This window comes from Felis catus, chromosome D1 (genome assembly GCF_018350175.1).
Source record: "Felis catus isolate Fca126 chromosome D1, F.catus_Fca126_mat1.0, whole genome shotgun sequence".
In the NCBI taxonomy this organism is placed as follows: Eukaryota; Metazoa; Chordata; class Mammalia; order Carnivora; family Felidae; genus Felis; species Felis catus.
This window is the reverse complement of record NC_058377.1, coordinates 54885047-54903842: the sequence shown is the minus strand read 5'-3', so window position 1 is coordinate 54903842 and position 18796 is coordinate 54885047. Positions and strand designations below refer to the sequence as shown.

At 40.6% G+C, this 18796-nt stretch overlaps 1 protein-coding gene across 4 annotated transcripts in view; it reads right to left on the bottom strand.

The window, feature by feature from the left end:
* Positions 1–18796, bottom strand: part of PAK1 (p21 (RAC1) activated kinase 1) — a 157844-nt gene that overhangs the window by 76428 nt on the left and 62620 nt on the right. For 2 of the 4 annotated variants that reach the window (XM_003992702.6, XM_006936899.5), the window contains exon 1: positions 9875–10076. The exons of the other annotated variants lie outside the window; for them this stretch is intronic. The gene's annotated coding sequence lies outside the window, so the exon portion shown is untranslated. Of the gene's footprint in view, positions 1–9874; positions 10077–18796 lie in introns of those variants that run through there. 4 annotated transcript variants of the gene reach the window in all.

The following is an 18796-nucleotide window of genomic DNA, read 5'->3' as shown; positions in this document are numbered from 1 at the left end:
TTAATTTCTGACCCTCAGTTTCCTCTTATGTAAAACACACATAAGACTATGTACTTTATACAGGTATGAGAACTTAAAAAGCATATATAGAGAGAAGCACCTAGCATGCTGCCTGGCACAAAATAGATGTCCAATAAATACCCGTTCTTATCCCCCATTCATCTTTCTAGTTTCATCTCTATTATTCCCTAAACTTGTTCATTCCAACTCAATATTCTTTCATGCCCCTGCCTTTGCCCACACTGTTCTCTCTGCCTAAATGTCCCAACTTGTCTGCCAAGCAAACTCCTACTCATTCTTCAAGACCCAGCTTGATTCACTTTCTCTATGAAACCTTCATAGAAACCCCCCTACTTCTATCCTTTCCCCAAAATTTAATAGCATTTTATACATACATTTATACATGCAGCATTTATACATTTATACATGCAGCAGTTTCCATATAATCATAATAACCTCACCAGACTATGAACAAGCCAAAGGACAAAACTGAGTCTGATTAATCTCTATTCTCCAAGTCCCACCCAGCACAAACCTGGCACACATGAGGTAACTAGCAAAGGTTCACAGTCTAAGGCTGCCTTGTTTACAAGAAAAAAACATAGGAGCTAGAAGGATCATGAAAAATCAGCCAGTTCCAAACCTTTATTTTATAGCTGGGAACCTGAAACCCATAGGGGTATGAAATTTACCTAAGATCACTCAATGAAATAATGAGGACATGATGAGCCTCTGATTATTCTGATTCTCTTAAAAACACTCTCTTTCTACACTAATTATAGTTTGAGACAAAATGAACAAAGGACTATACCTGGAATCAGAGAGGTATGAGACGCAGCAAAATGAAATGGAAAAGACAGAGATTTGGAGTCACAGACTTAAGGCAGCCATGTACCTTCACGCTTCCCTCCTCTCACCAATCAGATCTACATATCTTCCTCACTTCTACCACCTGTGCAGATAGCCACTAGAGTTACCTGCCGAAACTAGTACCAAAGGTCTGATACCTCTCCCTACCATCTTGGGAAATTCCTGACCTGCAGTTCCAGTTAAGCTATTCTCAACAGTTAAGGATAAGCTTCAAACCATCAGACTTCACAATGGATGCCCTGAACTAAGAAAATCATCACTGAAACCTGAGGCCCATACAATCTGAGAGCTGAAAGGAACCTATATGGCCATCTGGTTCAACCACCCAAGGAACAATGAAATCTACTCAGCTGCCTCTTACATGGATGACCTTCTAGTCAATCTCTGCCTAAACATATCTTGTGATTTCCCACACTGCCACATGCTGCCTCAAAGCAACATTTTCTCTTGGAAGTGTTAAGAACCACAGCTTAAAAGTGGACTGCCCTCTCTCCTCTAAAAGATAATCAGGACTAAGTCAATCAACCTTCCAGTGTCCATTTACTTCAGTCATCCTCAATCACCCAAAATCTTGTCCCCTACCTTTTCTGTATGCCCTCTAATCTCATCAAATTCCTCACCCCCTCCTAATTCTGGATCCCTTTCACTATTTCCTCTGTATCTTCCCATTTGTCATGGGCTAACTCCCCTTGCCTCCTTTTCTTAAAAGAAACCTGGCTATCACCTAAAAAAGAGATTTCAGCAGCCCTCTCAATTGGAAGCTATTTTCTCTCTCATACCCAATGTATCAGTGTTGTCCTTAACTTTTCAGAGCTATTGCCAAACAATTCCTTTCTCCTTGTAAAAACTTCTTTCCTTTGAGCAGCCTCCACTGGTTGCTATCACACTTCCGTTCTGCCTAATACTCACTTCCTGGTCACCTCACTCAAAGGCTTTAGTTCCTTGATCAGTCTTCTTCTGTACCCCTCTAGTTATCATTCTAGGTGACTTTTACAGCCACAATGATAACCATTCCAACACTCTGGCCATTTCAATTGCAGACCTCCAGTCCAAGCTGGCCAATACTCCCATGATCACACCCTAGACCTTATCACCAAAATGTGCATCAACTCCAATATCTGGAATGAATCATATATACTCTAACACAATCTCCAAGCCATGCAGCTCACTTGCTCAAGAAGTTCTACTACAATTCCTAGACTTTCTATTGAGCTCTAATCCACTATCCATTAGTACCTCCAGCCTTCACTTCTCTTTTTTCTTAATTACAGTCCATAAAAATCACTCAAACATCAAAACCCATCAGTCCTCTAAAACTCAACAACAAAAATCCTAACAACTCAATTCAAAAGTGGGCAAAGGATCTGAATAGACATTTAAAAAAAAAAAAAGATATGTGAATGGCCAATAAGCACATGAAAAAATGTTCAACATCACTAATCATCAGGAAAATGCAAGTCAAAACTACAATGAGATAATACCTTGCATCATTAGGATGGCTACTATCAAAAAAAGAGAAACCAACAAGTATTGGTGAGGATGTTGAGAAATTAGAACGCTTGCTCACTGCTGGTGGGAATGTAAGATGGTACAGCCACTATGGAAAATAGCGTAGTGGTTCCTCAAAAAATTAAAAATAGAATTACCATATGATCCAGCAATTCCACTTCTGGGTATACACACACACACACACACACACACACACACACACACACACACACACACACACAAATGGGGTCTCAAAGAGATATTTGCACACCTGTGTCCATAACAGTATTATTCACAATAGCTAAAATGTAGAAGCAATACAAGGATCCATTGGCAGATGAATAGATAAGCAAAATGTAGTATACACATACACTCAAATATTATTCAGGGAAGGACAGAAATTCTGTAACATGCTACAACATGGATGAACCTTGAGAACACTATGCTAAGTTAAATAAGTCAATCACAAAAAGACAAATACTATATGATTCCAATAATATGAGATCTTTAGAGTAGTCAAAATCATAAAGATAAAAAGTATGATGGTGGCTGCCAGAAGCTGGTGGGAGGCGAAACAGAGAGTTACTGTTTAACAGGCCGAGTTTCAGTTTTATAAAATAAAAAGAGTTCTAGGATGAATGCTGGTGATGGTTGCATAATAATGTGAATGTATTTAATGCCACTGACCTATACACTTAAAAATAGTTAGTATGGTAAGTTTTATGTTATATACATTTTACCACAATAAAAAAAAAGGAAAAAGTAAGGGGAATTAGAATTTACTAAATACGCTACAATGTGCTCAAAGTTCACAATGGTATCACAGTCATATTACCATAGGAGCCTGTTAACACTGGGGTAGAGGCCAATGAACTGAGACTTAAGATATTAATTACAGGGGGCGCCTGGGTGGCTCAGTCAGTTGAGCATCCAACTCTTGATTTCAGCTCAGGTCACGATCTCATGGTGAGACATGAGATCAAACCCTGCCTCGGGCTCTGTGCTGGCTGAGGAGCCTGCTTAATTAAGATTCTCTCTCCCCCATTTGTGCACGCATGTTTTCTCTCTCTCAAAAAAAGATATTAATTACAGGCAAATGATGACTGGTTCTCAGTAAAATCTGTAGGACAATAAGACAGCTTATAACAGGCTTTCACTGTACATACATACTTTAAATAAATCTGATCAATCTAAACAAATCTGATTAAAACACACACATGACACACAGAAAACAAAACAATCAATCCCTTTGCCTCCTCTCCCTTTCCAAAATTCAACTGGAAAAATCTCAGCTTTGGCATACCTGAACTCCCTCCCAAATGTCTCTATACTGAAGCAGTTGAATGTCCTAGAGAACATTGCCTGATTGACTGCTTTCACTTGAAAATTATGAATACCTCCCTACATATGATTACCTTGCCTCAAATAAGCACTCAATTGGGCTTCCCACTCACCCCTTCCCCTTTGCTGATGAACTCACCTTCTGTGAGAAAACAGAAATCTTTGCAGGAGAATTCCATCTTCCCACTCCCAAATCTATGTGCCTGTCTGCACCTGCATCACCCAGTTACAATGAAGGAAGTGTTCCTACTCCCATCAAAAGCCATTCCTCTTTTCCCTCTACTCTTTTACTTGCACTCCCTCTCACCTAGAATGATCTCTTTCAGCTACATTAATCAACCAATCAATTAATCAGTCTCTCTCCCCCACTCCCTCTCTTTTTTAGATATATTCAGTCATTTAACAAATATTTATCAAGCATCTACATTATCCCAGTACTACTCTAGCTGAATAAGACAAAGTCCCTGTGTTTGTGGATTCTATGAACTAGTAAAAGAAGCAGACAAAGAAATAAGCAAATAAATATGCAATGTCAAATCCATAATGGAAATTAAAGAGTAATACATGTGAATATGGAGAGGAACAGGGATGGGTGGTATGTAAGACGAGATGATCAGGAGAGGCTTCTCTGAGGAAGAGACACTTAAGACCTGAATAAATGAGACAACTAATCTTAGTAATACCTGGAAGCATTTTAAGCAGAGGGAGCAGTAAGGACAAATGTCCTAGATGAGACTATTTGGGGGCATGTAGGGCAGCAAAAAGGACAGCAAGACAAAAGTTTACTGAACAAGGAAAAGCATGGCAGAAAACTAAGATTAGAGATATAGCCAGGGGCCAGATTATGTAGGACAGTAAGTTTGAATTCTGTATCAAGCATGAGAAGATACTAACGAGTTTTGAGTAGTGTTCTGATTTATGTTTAAACCACTCTGGTTGCAGAAAACAGACTGCAGGGGAGCAAAGGAAAAGTAAAGAGACCATTAAGAAATTATTATAATAGTCCAGGTAGAAACTGATGATGCCTTAATGGATTGCAGTCGGTATACAGCAGTATAAGCAAAGATAGATATTTTGAAGGTGGAGCCAAATGGTTTATTTAGAGATTGGATGTGAGAAAAAAGGAAAAATCAAGATGATCTCTAAATTTTTGGCCTGTTCTGAGAATACTGAGTGAATATAAACATGTTATAGTGTCTCCCATTCAAAGACACCAACATCTTCCTCAAAACATCATACATTTCTTGTTGCCCTTCATAGCACAGCTTCTCAAAAGAATTGTCTATTTATACTATCTCCACTTCCTCCTCTTCTATTTGCCAAGTAATATTCTACTATTGCACCAAAAGTAGTCAAGATTACCAATCATCTCCATGTTGCCAAATCAAATGGTTACTATTCTGTCTTGACCTTACTCAATCTCTCTGCAGCATTCACCTGCTTCTCCTTCTTTTTGTGTACTCCTATCTCCTTTGCAGACTCTTCCTAGCTATCCTCGACATGTCCAAGGTTAGAAACCTCCTTTCTTCATATGTTACATTCTCATCTAGATGATCTCATCTAGATGTATGGCATACATGTATCTCTATGTATGGCTTTACATATTACCTATATGTTGATGTTATCCAAGTTTCTATCTTTAGCCCAAAAGCTCTCTTTCAGATTAGTAACCATCTGTTAGACAATTCCACCTGTATTTCTCATAAGTACCTAAACCTAACATGAATAAATGAAACTCTTGGTATTCACAGCATATATGATAAACTTTAATTGTATCTGCTTATTTATTATACATCTCCATCAATAAACAGAAAGCTTCACAAAGGAGCAACTAAGTCTTTTGTGTTTACTAATATATACTTAGCAACTAAATAGGGCTCAGCAAAAGTAGACACCAAGATTTACTAGAGCCTGTCTCTACCCTCCAAATAGTCACATACTAATAGGATAGGCAGATACATAAACCGCAATGACAGTATGACATGACATGGTAAGTGCCACTGTCAGTGGTGAGAGGAAGAACATGAGTGCTTCATGAATCCCAAAGAAGGGCCCTTAATAGCCTTGGAGTCAAGGAAGCCTTTTTTTTTAATATGAAATTTATTGTCAAATTGGTTTCCATACAACACCCAGTGCTCATCCCAACAGGTGCCCAAGGAAGGTTTTCTTAAGAAGACAACTTAAGAGTTTATTTTTGCAAGCATAGTTATTCAGTGCCTACTATACACTTTTTTCTTTTTTATATAATTATGTTCAAGCTTTATAGTAACTCTTCAAGGTAGGTATAAATATATTCAATTTTACATATGAAGCTTAGAGAGATTAAAAACCAAGTAGTTAGTAGGTAGTGGAACCAAAATTTGAACTGAGGTCAGTCTGCTTTTCAATCCCTCCACCTTCCTTTCTTTCTTTTCTTTACTCTTCCTTTTTTTTTTTCCTGTATCACAAGGCATCATGAAAAATAATATCTTTTATACTTGCCACCTACTATTTGTTTGACCTAAAAGAAATCACTATACCTCTTGACTTCAGTTTTTAGCATGGGGTTCAATTACCAGTCAGTCTCTAAATCCTCCTCATTCTAACTCCCTCCTTTTCCTTTGTTATTAAAGATTGAGACTCATGGCACCTGGGTAGCTCAGTAGGTTACCGTTACTTGTCAGACTCTTGATTTCGGCTCAGATCATAATCTCACAATTCGTGTGAGATTGAGCCCCGCATCAGGCTCTGTGCAGACAGCCTGGGATTCTCTCCCTCTCTCTCTGCTGTTCCCCTACTCGTGCTAGCTCTCTCTCTCTCTCAAAATAAATAAATAACCTTAAAAAAAAGATTGAGGGGTGCCTGGGTGGCTCAGTCGGTTAAGCACCCGACTTTGGCTCATGTCATGATCTTGCGGTTCACGAGTTCAAGCCCTGTGCCCATCTCTGTGCTGACAACTCAGAGCTTGGAGCCTGCTTCCTGTGTCTCCCTCTCTCTCTGCCCATCCCCTGCTCATCCTCTCTCATTCATTCTCTCTCATTCATTCTCTCTCTCTCTCTCTCTCCCTCCCTCTCAAAAATAAATAAAACATTAAAAAAAAAAAAAAGATTGAGGCTCAGTTTTAAAATAGTCAGTGAGCAACCCTAGGCATTTCTTCCATGCTATAGCATCTAAGCATTTTTCATGGTGAAAATACATTCACAAATAACCACAGTAACATCTGTAGATCAGTTCACAGTTTACAAATTAGTTTCACACATTCATTATTTCATTTGATCTTCACCAACCCCATGAGGTGTTAAATCCCTATTTTACAGAGGCCAATGGAAGTGAAATGCCTAGCCTAGCTCTATCAGGTCTCTGGCCTCTAAAGCCCACCAGAAATTGAATTTAAGAAAATAGAGGGGTGCGGAAGGGGATGAAGACAGCAAATGACTCATAGAGGAAGCTCACCCAAGTGGCCTAGAGCCAGAAGAAATTAACAGGGACCATGTCAGTTTCCCTTCCAAGGTAATGAGCGTTTGGCCATGGCACAGTGACCTACCACGTGGAACTGCTCTGTTTTCATTTCAGTAGTACCTTGAGTCCAGCCCCAGAAAAGAAAATGTAAGAACACTCTTTGTACACTGCATACACAGGGTCTGAAGACAACATGGCATAAAAGAACAGATACCACCTTTAGAGAAGACTTGAATTTAGGTCCAATCTCTGCCACTGACTTGCTGAATAAAAAGTTCCCTCCCTCTGTATTATCATAGCCCCTTGTGCTTCTGTCACATATACTTATCACATGAGGTTATAGACACCCATACTCCTTGACCTGCAATGGAAAGTAGCAACTTAGTCCAATTTCCATCTTTGTATCCCCAGCACCTGGCACCACAACTAACACTGAATAGATGATCCAGAGAATGTGTGATGATAGATGTCATGTTCAAAGTTTTTTGTATACATATGATTCCACATTATAGTCTACCCAGGGAGTGCCAGGAAAATAGCAACCTTGTCTTCTTATCTCTGCTTCCTCTCTCACCTCTCCTACTTTGAGGACACTGCTCAAGAAGAGTTTGTTGAGGAGAAACAAGACAGTCCAAAAAGCCGGCCTTCGGAGGGAAAGAAATTAACCTATATGGTCCTCTTTCCCAGACTATAGTCTTTCCCACCATACCTACCTCAACCCCCAAATAACCCCTAACTTTTCCAGTCCACCTTCTTCTTCAAAAGACCATTGTTCTTCTCTCCAGTACCCCACCCTCCTCCCTCTACCCCATCCCTGCTATCCCCTCTTCTTCCCTTGGCTCACAAGTCCACCTCTTTTCCTCCAGGTCAACAATGAAAGCTGCCACAGAGCCTTTCTTCCTCTCCCAGTCACTTGTCTCACAAAAGAGAGTCTGGGCCCAGCCCTACTGGACACCTTGCTCTACTCCCACTCTAGTCTTCAAGCTGTCCATTTTCCATCTTGCTTACTCCCTATGCTGCCCCCTCCCCTCTGGGAAGGAGGTAGGGGTCAAATCCTGGAAGAAAGATTGCTTATTGGCAAACCCAAAGCAAGGCACAGATGAAGTAAGGAGAGAGACTGGCACAGAATTTGTAGATGAAAGCTCAAAGTAAGGGAATTAGGTAGGAAACGGAGAGCGTTTGGACCTCAAACACCACAAAAAGGTCCATACAAACCAGTAGGTTTATTAATAATGAGAAAGTTTAACCAACAGTTCTAAGAGGAAAAGAGAAGAAAGCCTAACCAAGAAGAGAAGGACCCAAGAGAGGGAAGGAAAAACTAGCTATGGAGGGTAAAGGATAAGAAAGGGAAGTATGAGGAGAGCAAGAAGAAGAAAGAAAATGGAGGGCAGGAGAAAAAACAGGGGAAGGAAAAATGAACAGGAGTAGGAAATAGAAAAATGGGGCGAGGAAGACAAGGAGGCAGTGTCACAGAAAAACTGGGGTGAGGTAGGGGATCAAAATCATCCAGGTAAGTTAGTATCAGACCTAGTGTTTCTTGGTCCCAGATGATTAAGAAGGAAAGAATTATACAGAGTAAGACATTGCACAGCCCCCAAGGTCTGTCATTAACTAGGCTGAGTAAGGAGGGGGCTCCAGAAAAGATAGCCTAGTTTATTTTTTTTTTTTAACATTTTATTTTATTTTTTTAGAGAGAACGAGAGAGAGCATGCAAGCAAGCTGGGGAGAGGGATAGAGGGAGAGAGAGAATCTCAAGCAGCCTCCAGGCTCAGCACTGAGCCCCATGCGGAGCTCGATTCCATGACCCTGGGATCACAACCTGAGCTGAAATCAAGAGTCAGACACTCCACTGACTGAGCCACCTAGGCACCCCGAAGATAGCCTACTTTAAAGCAGCTTTACACTCAAGTATCAAATCACTGGCCAGTTCACAGAAAAACCATTAACATGCCTTGACCTGTTTCTTTCCAACTCCACCTCCCTACATCCAACATACCTACACTCAACACTAAAATAATCAGCCTCTGCCTTGCCCATGAAGTCTCTGGGTCCTCAGCAGACCAGCAAGATGTCATCCAAAAGGCTGGCTGGAGGACAGGATACATAGGCCTGCTCTCAAGTTCCCCTGTCTTCTACAGGATTGAAGGGGACATCTCTGCAGCCCATTCTAGGGTTTAACCAGCTTACTTTTCCAAAAGGCAGATACATCTAGGGAAGCCAGAGTTACAAAAAGAACATCAAGCTCTTCACTGCATAGATAAGGAAACTGAGGCCCACAGAGGCTACCAGAACAGGACCAGCCTGGGTCTCCTATCTCCCGGTTTACTCCACCTCTTAACAGGTCACTTATAATATAATGGCCCTCCCCAGCACCCAAGAGAAAACCCCCAGGGTCCCAGCAGGCCAGCACCTAAGCCAAGGTAGAAGAAAGCACCACCCAAACCACCAAAGAGAGGGTGTTAGCAAAAGAGAACGGCTCCTGAGGCACAGCAGTTCCCCCAAACCAGCTTCCCCTTCCCAACCTTTCCTAGCCAGAGCTGATTCCAGGTGCTGGCCTAGCCCTAGGCCGGCTCATCTGAGGGTTCCGCCCTCAGCCCTTTCTTTCACTTAGAGTCTCTTTCCTTAAGAGACCCTAAACCCACCGGTCTGTGCGGCACCACTCCCCGGAAGCCAATGGAGACCCCTCCCCCTCCCAGCAGTGCCCAGCTGGGCGTGCCCCAGGGTGGGCCAGCATTACCTGGTGGGGGGAGCTGGCCCCGGCATCTCTGGCTACTGTTTTTGTCGCAGAGCCGCACCTCTCCCGCCCAGCTAACGGCACAACGCCCTGGCTCCACCCGCGCCGCTCTACTCAGCTGGGGCCGAGCTCCCAGCAGCTCAGCCGCCCCAGCTCCCGCTCTCGGTTGCAGCACGCTCCCGCCCTCGCAGGGCTCAGCGAAGGCGCAGCTTCGGGGTTGGTGAAGCAGAAGGGGCGGGGGAAGAAGGGAGGGAAGGAGGCGGGAGTAAACGGCGCTTCTCCCTCCCCCTCCCCCGAAGAAGCTCTGAGGGCGGGGAGACTGCTACCTTACCACCCTCTCAGCTATTCTCCCCCACCTAGTCCCGCTACCTAGCAGGAGGTAATTTCTCGCCGGGGCTAGGCTTTCCAGGGCCTGTCAGAGTCCTGGGTGAGCCCCAGAGTCAAGGAAGAGAACCAGACCCGCTCTGTACCTTAGTTTCTGCATCTGTACAAGGACTCAAGGGCACTTCAGGTCAAACCAGGTATTTTATCAGATCAGCCTTCAGGGAAAGAGATGCACCCACCCCTCTATACCACCAAGGTGTCAGGTTCTAATTCTAATGCCCGAGGGGAAACTAGGTGGGCACTTACAGCTGCTTCTAAGCAAAGAAGGCTCAGCAGCAGCTACCATTTATTAAGTGCTATTGTGTACCAGACGCTTTACAAAACGTTTTGTGTAGGGGCACCTGGGTGGCTCAGTCGGTTAAGCGTTGTACTGTGACTCAGGTCATGATCCAGTAGTCTGTGAGTTCAAGCCCCTCAACCGGCTCTGTGCTGACAGCTGGGATCTTGGAGCCTGCCTCAGATTCTGTGTGTGTGTGTGTGTGTGTGTGTGTGTGTGTGTGTGTGTATGTGTCCCTCCCCCACTCACTCTCTGTCTCAAAAAATAAACATTAAAAAGAATTTAAAAAAAAAAAACAAAATGTTTTGTCTGTCTCACCACAACCCGATGAAGTAGGCACTCTACCAAATCACATGTCAAAACTGAGGTCCAGGAAGAATGTGGTTTCATACAATAGGTATTTCTTAAGCACATATTGTGAATCAGGCATTGTAATGAGCCCTAAGCTGAGCAACACATTACAGGACATTCATTAACACTGGCCCAGACCCCCTAAACCCCAACAGTGCCCCCTCAATCATTTAACATTAAACAAACAAAAAAGCCTTCATACATTTCCAAATGCTCCCTAAGAGGTAATATTATGCCGCTAACTACCCCCCTCTACACCCTGCTCTTGAGATATATATGGCAGGAGTCAGATTATGCAAGGTCTCTTCCAGGTCAGAACTAGGAGTTCGCGTTTTGTTCCGTTTTAACGATCAGAAGACTTTGGATGATTTTAAGCAGAATAATGAGATCTAATTTACATCTTTAACAGATCACTGATTGCTGAATGGAGAATAAAGGGGAGGATGATAGAAACAAGAAAACAAGTTAGTAGGTTCTTTCAGAACTCCAGGCAAGAGAAGATAATAATGATTTTGACTAATATATTGGAAGACGAGCTGAAACAAAACAAGCATATTCTAAGGATACAGCTTGAAGAAGCTGCAGCAGAACTTAGTGAAAACAGAATGTGATGGATGAGAGAGGAGAGTGACATCCCCAAGACCACACAGCCAGAAAATGGCTGAGTTGTCCCAACTCTGGCCTGACTCCTAAGCCTATGCTTTACTTCTCTCTGCCATGTTAGTCATCTTTAGATCAACTGCCATAACCCCTGTCCCTACTGCCTAGCAAAGAGCAGATAACCAGCATTATGCCTGATCAATAATTTAAGGATGCTAGACAGAAATTTTATGGTATTTATCCATTTTCCTTGTCAGATGTCTACACCTCCATTCAATGTGGCCAAATTATTTAACTGCAGAAGGATGTAAGGGAAGAATTCCATGAGGACAGAAAGAGCTCTTATGTTAAGTATCTTCCATCTTTCCCAGACCCTGAGCACCCATACTAGTCCACTTACCAGAAGTCCCAAATTTGATGGAGGAGATAGGGAATTTCTTGAAGACACCCACATTATAGAGAATTGGTCAGTAACACCGGCTGGGGGACCTACGACACTATGAGAACTCAGCTTCAAAGTCGTTTTAGGATGTTCCTTTAACCCCATACCCTTGTATCAACTTTATACAGAGTTGATGAAAGTCAGGAACAGTCTTCTGCTTTGGACATAGTTTTTCAAAGTAATGATCAATAATCATAACATCTGATCTTACCCAACTTTCCACCCCATGTAGCATCCCCCCTCTTACAGATGGTTTTCTAGGTTCTGCTGAAATACATGTAGGAACAGACAGCTTCCTTGAAAACAGCACTATTAGACAATGCTTCCTAACATTCAGCCAGGTGCCTCTCTGTAAACTTCCAATTCTGCCTCCTGGAAAACATCCTTCAGAGCAAATATTAAAGGCTTTCAGATATATGTTATGGTAATCTATCAAGTCCCCACACTTCTCTTCTCCAGGATAAATACTCCCATGTTCTATTCATCACCTGTTCATTCAATAACTACTTAAGATCTTGTATAAGCCACCAGGGATAGAAACATCAGTAAACAGGACCAACCTTTATGGTTTACGGTTTTAATATGATGTTTTTCAACTCTCCTTTTGCATCAAAATTACCTGGGAAACTTTAAAAATATACACTGAAGGGCGCCTGGATGGCTCAGTCATTAAGCATCTGACTTCGGCTCAGGTCATGATCTCACAGTTGGTGAGTTCGAGTCCCACATCAGGTGAGCATGAGCCCCACTTTGGGTGAGCTCGAGCCCTGCTTGGCTCCAGCCCTGCTTCGGGTAAAAACGTGAGTCCCAGGTGAGCATCACTTCTCTCTCTCTCTCTCTCTCTCTCTCTCTCTCTCTCTCTCTCTCCCCCCCCCCCTCTCTCTCTCTCTCTCTCTTTCCTCCCTCTGTCTCTCTGCCCATAATGGGATATTCTATCTCTCTGCCCCTCATTCACTTGCACCCTCTCTCTCTCTCTCTCTCTCTCTCTAATAAATAAAAATAAAAAGAGTTTGGTTATGACTTTTCAGATACAACAGCAAAATCACGATCCATAAAATAAAAAGTTGGTAAATTGAACTTTATTAAAATGTACAACTTCTGCAAAAGATATCCATTAAGAAAATGGAAAGACAAGCCATAGACTGAAAAAATATTGGCAAAACACATATCTGATAAAGAACTTGTACCCAAAATGTACAAAGAACTCTTAAAACTCAACAGCAAGAAAACAACCCAATCAAAAAAAATGGATAAAATAATTGGACACCCCAACAAAGAAGATACAGAGAATATGAAGAGACAATCAGCATCATATGTCATTAGGGACAATAATGAGGTGCAACTACATACCTACTGGAATGGCTAAAACCCAAAACACTGATAACACCAAATGTGGGTGAGTATATACAGTAACAAGGATTCTCATTCACTGCTGATGGGAATGCAAAATGGAACAGCCACTTTGAGAGACAGTTTGGCAGTTTCTTATAAAGCTAAATACAGTATAGGCTTACCATACAATTGGCAATTGCACTCCTAGGAATTTATCCAAGTGTGTTGAAAATTTATGTCCACACAAAACCTTGTCCACAAATATTTATTACAGCCATATTCTTAATTGTCAAAGTTTCGAAGCAACTAAGATACCCTTCAATAGATCAATGGGTAAACAAATATCCATACAACGGTGTATTATTCAACAATAAAAAGAAATGAACTGAATTTCAAACCTCAAAAAGACACAGAAAAACCTGAAGTGAAAGAGTGTCAAGTATAAAGCTAGGCTGAAAAGCATGATATTCTTGGAAAATGCAAAACTATAAAAGCAGCAAAGATATCCGTGGCTGCCAGGGGTTTAGAAGGGGGTTGGGGTAAGGATTAGCAGGTGGAACACTGGGCACTTTTAACACAGTGAAACTATTCTATATGATATTGTAATGGTGGATAGGATACATGACATTATGCACTTGTCAAAACCCACAAAACTGTACAGCACAAAGAGTGTACCCTAATATAAACTATGGACTTTAGTTAGTAATAATGTGTCAATATTGGTTCATCAATTGTACCTAATTCACAACACTGCAAGATGTTGACCACTGACAAAGTGCAAGGGAGAGTGGTAGAAAGAGAGTACATAGGAGCTCTTTGTACTTTCTGATCAATTTTTCTGTAAGCCTTAAAACTTATCTAAAAATAAAATGTATTAAAATAAAATAAAAAGTAAAAGTTTCAAGCAATATAAAGGACATACAAGACAAAGCTCATTTTCTTTTTTAGTAGATTCATTAAACATAAAATTACTCTGTCAAATGGCTATAAAAATTTTTAACACTCTCAATTTTTATGCTTATCTCATTGTAGACTGAGAACAGGTCAGACTCTACTTTGAGTAGTGGTGATCTAGGACATCTTCCACTATGCATAAACATGATACTCTAAGTGCAGTCTGTCCCCTTCAGAACATTGTTGGACTATCACCTCCTTTAACTCTACTTACCTCCAATAATTTAGTCTGAAGCTGCATTAGTTTTTAGCCACTGCAATGTCTTTGCTGACATTGAGCTTAGGCAGCCAAAACCACCATTTCTATAAGAATAGCATCATGCTAGGTCTTCTCCAGCCTGCCCATATGTTGCTATTTCTTTGAGACTTAAAATGTAGAACTTCTCTGTCATCCTCCTTAAATTCCATCTTGTTGGCTTCAACCCATCTTTGCAAGCTCACTTGCTCACTTGCACTCTCTCTCTCTCTCTCTCTCTCTCTCTCTCTCTCTCTCTCTGCCATCTAGAATAGTTTTCCCTTCCAGTCTTTATCACCTGTAAATCTAATAAGTATTCTATCTCTTCAAAAATTTATCAAACATCTACCATGTGTCCTTGCCTATAGTAGGCTTCAGGGATTAAAGACAACTTAGAAATGGCCTATGTCTCCACTAATCACCACTAATAGTGGAGGCAAGCATATATAAAATGAAAAGTCCCACACTAGAAAACTGAATAAACAAAATAAACTAGATAAGGTAGAAGAAACAACATTATCATATAATATAAAGCAGGCCCACTAATATTTTCAGCAGGAAAGATCAAATTTAGGCATTTTCTATTGTAGATTTCAGTTCTCAAAAACCAGGTGCTGATTCAGTTATAGAAGGCTGGCTAGCTGGTTCACTCCTAGCCAGCCAGCCAGCTAGGTGCTTCTTTCAATGGTGGGTGCTACTATAGGAAGCTTGGCTAAACTTGGCTCCCTCTGATAAAACATAAGACTCATGAAAATGAGGCATACTGGTAAGAAGCCAGAATTCTATTTATTACTGAGGGCTAATAATGAAGGAAGCTTTATTACTGAGGGCTAATAACCAATCAAACTTATGATTAAGGAAGAAACTATAAGCTAAAGAAATAAAAAAGCAGACTCAAATGAGGTAGAAGGGACTTTAAAGCCAAAACTGTACATTCAGAGAGAGAAATTAAATCTTAGAGATTAAAAAATAATTTGCGCAAGTTTATACAAGTTGGCAGTTAACTTGTTTTAGGTGCAATTACTCCTTACATTTATATAGTCCTTTGGTTCACAAAGTAAATAATTCATAAGTTATTCTTCTGAGTCATGGACCTTGACCAGTAATGTTTTATCCATGTAATCACCTTAGGCCTGACCAGGCCCTTTTAGGTCACTTACCTGGCTTGTATACACATATGAGTTTATGACCCTCGGTAACACTATATAAAGGCTAATGATTGGTAATAATTAGCAAATTTTCTTTAGACACTACAGATTTCAATCTAACTAATGGCTTATGTATAGTGATTATACAGCCCATAGGAAAAAGAAAGATTGTTTTTATTTGATTATTTTGCAACCACAAATAATTTTAAGAACAACGCATTTACTGATTGAAAATTACAATTTTCCCATATCACCAGTTAAATGTAGGAGGAAGTCAGGCAATAATGATGACTTTGCTTATAAAGTAGTCATCGAACATACTATTCTTTCTTGTAATTAGATGGCAAGGCCAGTTGCCTATTAAGTACCATGAAATGAGGTACAGTACAAAATAAATAGAGATGCCTGGGTGGCTCAATCGGCTAAGTGTAGACTCTTGATTTTGGCTCAAGCCATGATCTCATGGTTGGTAAGTTTGAGCCCTGTATTGGGTTCAGCACCCTCTCCTTCTCTCTGCCCCTACCCCACTCATGTGCTCTCTCTCCCTCTCTCTCTCTAAAAATAAATAAATAAACTTAAAAAATTAAAAATAAAAATAACAGCTTACAAAAATACTGCAAGAAAAGAAAGAAGCAATGGAGGAGATAGCATTTGGACTGGATATTGAAGCAGAATTTTTATAGATAGAGGTATTGAGATTGGGGATAAGGGTAGAGAATTCCCTTGAGGGAACCACAAAAGCAAAGATTCAAAGGAGGAAAAAGCATTCACTCTGTTTAGACAATAGTAAATAGTCTGATAATTCAAGAAAAGAGCAAATAATCTCATCATTCATTCACTACTTACTGAATATGTTCTACATGCCAGACACAGTGCTAGTCATAAGGGATGCAAACATTAGGAGACCTACATCTTAGAAGCAAATCATTTTTAAATATAAGAAAAGACAAAGCTGTGTCACTGACAGTGGGACTTAACAGATCCAAAATCTGTTCCTGCTTCAGTCATCCCCCTCTCAGTAAATAGCAACTCAACTCTTTCAGTTAGTTAGCCAAAATTTAGATTTGGCCTTGACTTCACTTTTTCTATTGCCTCTACATCAAATCCAACACAAAGCCCAAAGCCACACTGACAACCCGGTCAGTAGAAATGACTACCATTACTTCTGATCATCAGATGCTAGAATGGGTAGCTCTGCCACTTCTGGCAGTGTGAGAATTCAACCTCAGTTGAAGAGCCACCAGCATCAATGCCACTTCAATGCCAGAGACTCAAACTTGCAGGCCGATGCTACTGCTTCTGCCACCAAAGACAGAAAGTTAGTTCCCCATTACTTTTTCTCTCATGTCATTAAATCCTAAATCCAAGTGCAGTTTTGGTGAAAGCTAGGTCACTGCTCTAGAAGCGGAGCAATTTGAAAAGCAACTATCTAAGATAAGATACATTTTTAGCACTTTTAGGGGATAGCATCTTTGCCCCCAAGAAGACTCATAAGTTGGGGAACACCAAATGCTATGCAGTAAAAACAAATGATACCCATTCACTTATCTGTTCCTTGTACTTTTTCTTCCCATATGTAAATAGTTTTTTAAAAATACAGCCTATCATCCCTAATTGTGAGGGAAATGCAAATCAAAATCACAGTGAGATATCACCTCACACCTGTTAGAATGGCTGTTATCAGAAAGATAAAATATAACAAGCGTTGCTGGGATGTGGAGAAAAGGGAGCCCTTGTCCATTGCTGGTGGGCATGTAAATTGGTACAGCCACTATGGAAAACAATATTCTTCAAAAAACTGAAAATAGGGGAGCCTGGGTGGCTCAGTCGGTTAAGTGTCCAACTTTGGCTCAGGTCACAATCTCGCAGTCTGTGGGTTCAAACCCCGTGACGTGCTCTGTGCTGACAGCTTGGAGCCTGAAGTCTGCTTCGGATTCTGTCTCCCTCTCTCTCTGCCTCTTCCCTGCTTATGCTCTGTCTCTCTCTCTCAAAGATAAATAAAACATTTTTTAAAAAATTATTTTATATTTATTTATAATCCAAAGCCGGTTCCAGGCTCCAAGCTATCAGCACAGAGCCGGACACAGGGCTCAAACCCACGGACCACGAGGTCATGACCTGAGCCGAAGTCAGAGGCTTAACCAACTGAGCCACCCAGGTGCCCCTGTAAATAAAACATTTTTTTAAAGTTAAAAAAAAACAAGACAAAAAACAAAATAGAACTACTATATGGTCTAGCAATTCCACTTCTGGTATTTATCCAAAGAAACATGAATTTAAAAAGATATATGCATGATGAAGCACTATTTACAATAGCCAAGATATGGAAACAATCTAAGTATCAATTGATGGATGAATGGTTAAAGAAAATGTGATCTATACATACAACAGAATACTATTCAACCATAAAAAAGATGAAATCTTAGCATTTGCAACAATATGGATAGACCTCAACATTATGCTAAGTGAAACGTCAGAGAAAAACAAATACGTATGATCTCACTTATATGTGGAATCTAAAAAAAAAAAAAAATCTCATAGATAAACACATAGAACAGATTGGTGGTTGCCAGGTGGGCAGGGGAGAGGGCTGGTGAAACAGGTGAGGGGAGTCAAAAGGCACAAACTTCCAGCTATAAAATAAGTAAGTCTTGGGGATGTAATGTACAACATTACATGGTGATTTTACCATGGTGATTATGGTAAAATATACTGTATTACATATTTGAAAGTTGCTAAGAGAGTGAATATTAAAAGTCCTCATCACAAGAAAAAGGAAAGAAAAATATTGTAACTATGGTGACAGATGTTAACAGACAATGTGGTGAACATTTCACAACGTATACAAATACTGAATCATTATGTTGCACACCTGAAACTAATATAATGTTCTACGTCCATCATACACCAATTTTGTAAAAGTGGCAGAGCAAAAGTACAAATTAAAAAAAGTACTCCGTCTTACACATTGTCACTAACCCTAACAAACTAAAAATACTCTTACCATCTCCCCCAAAAAAGGACAAAACAAAGTCTTATCAATTCCAATATCCAGCATTGAATTCTAAGGAATTTATCTCTTATTTATTGAGTGCTTTAAGTAGCAGGTACTACTCTAAGCCTCCATGCTTTTGTTCATGCTGTTACCTCTAATCGGAACAGCCTTATCTCTCATTATCTCCCTTTGTTTCCTGGCAAGCTT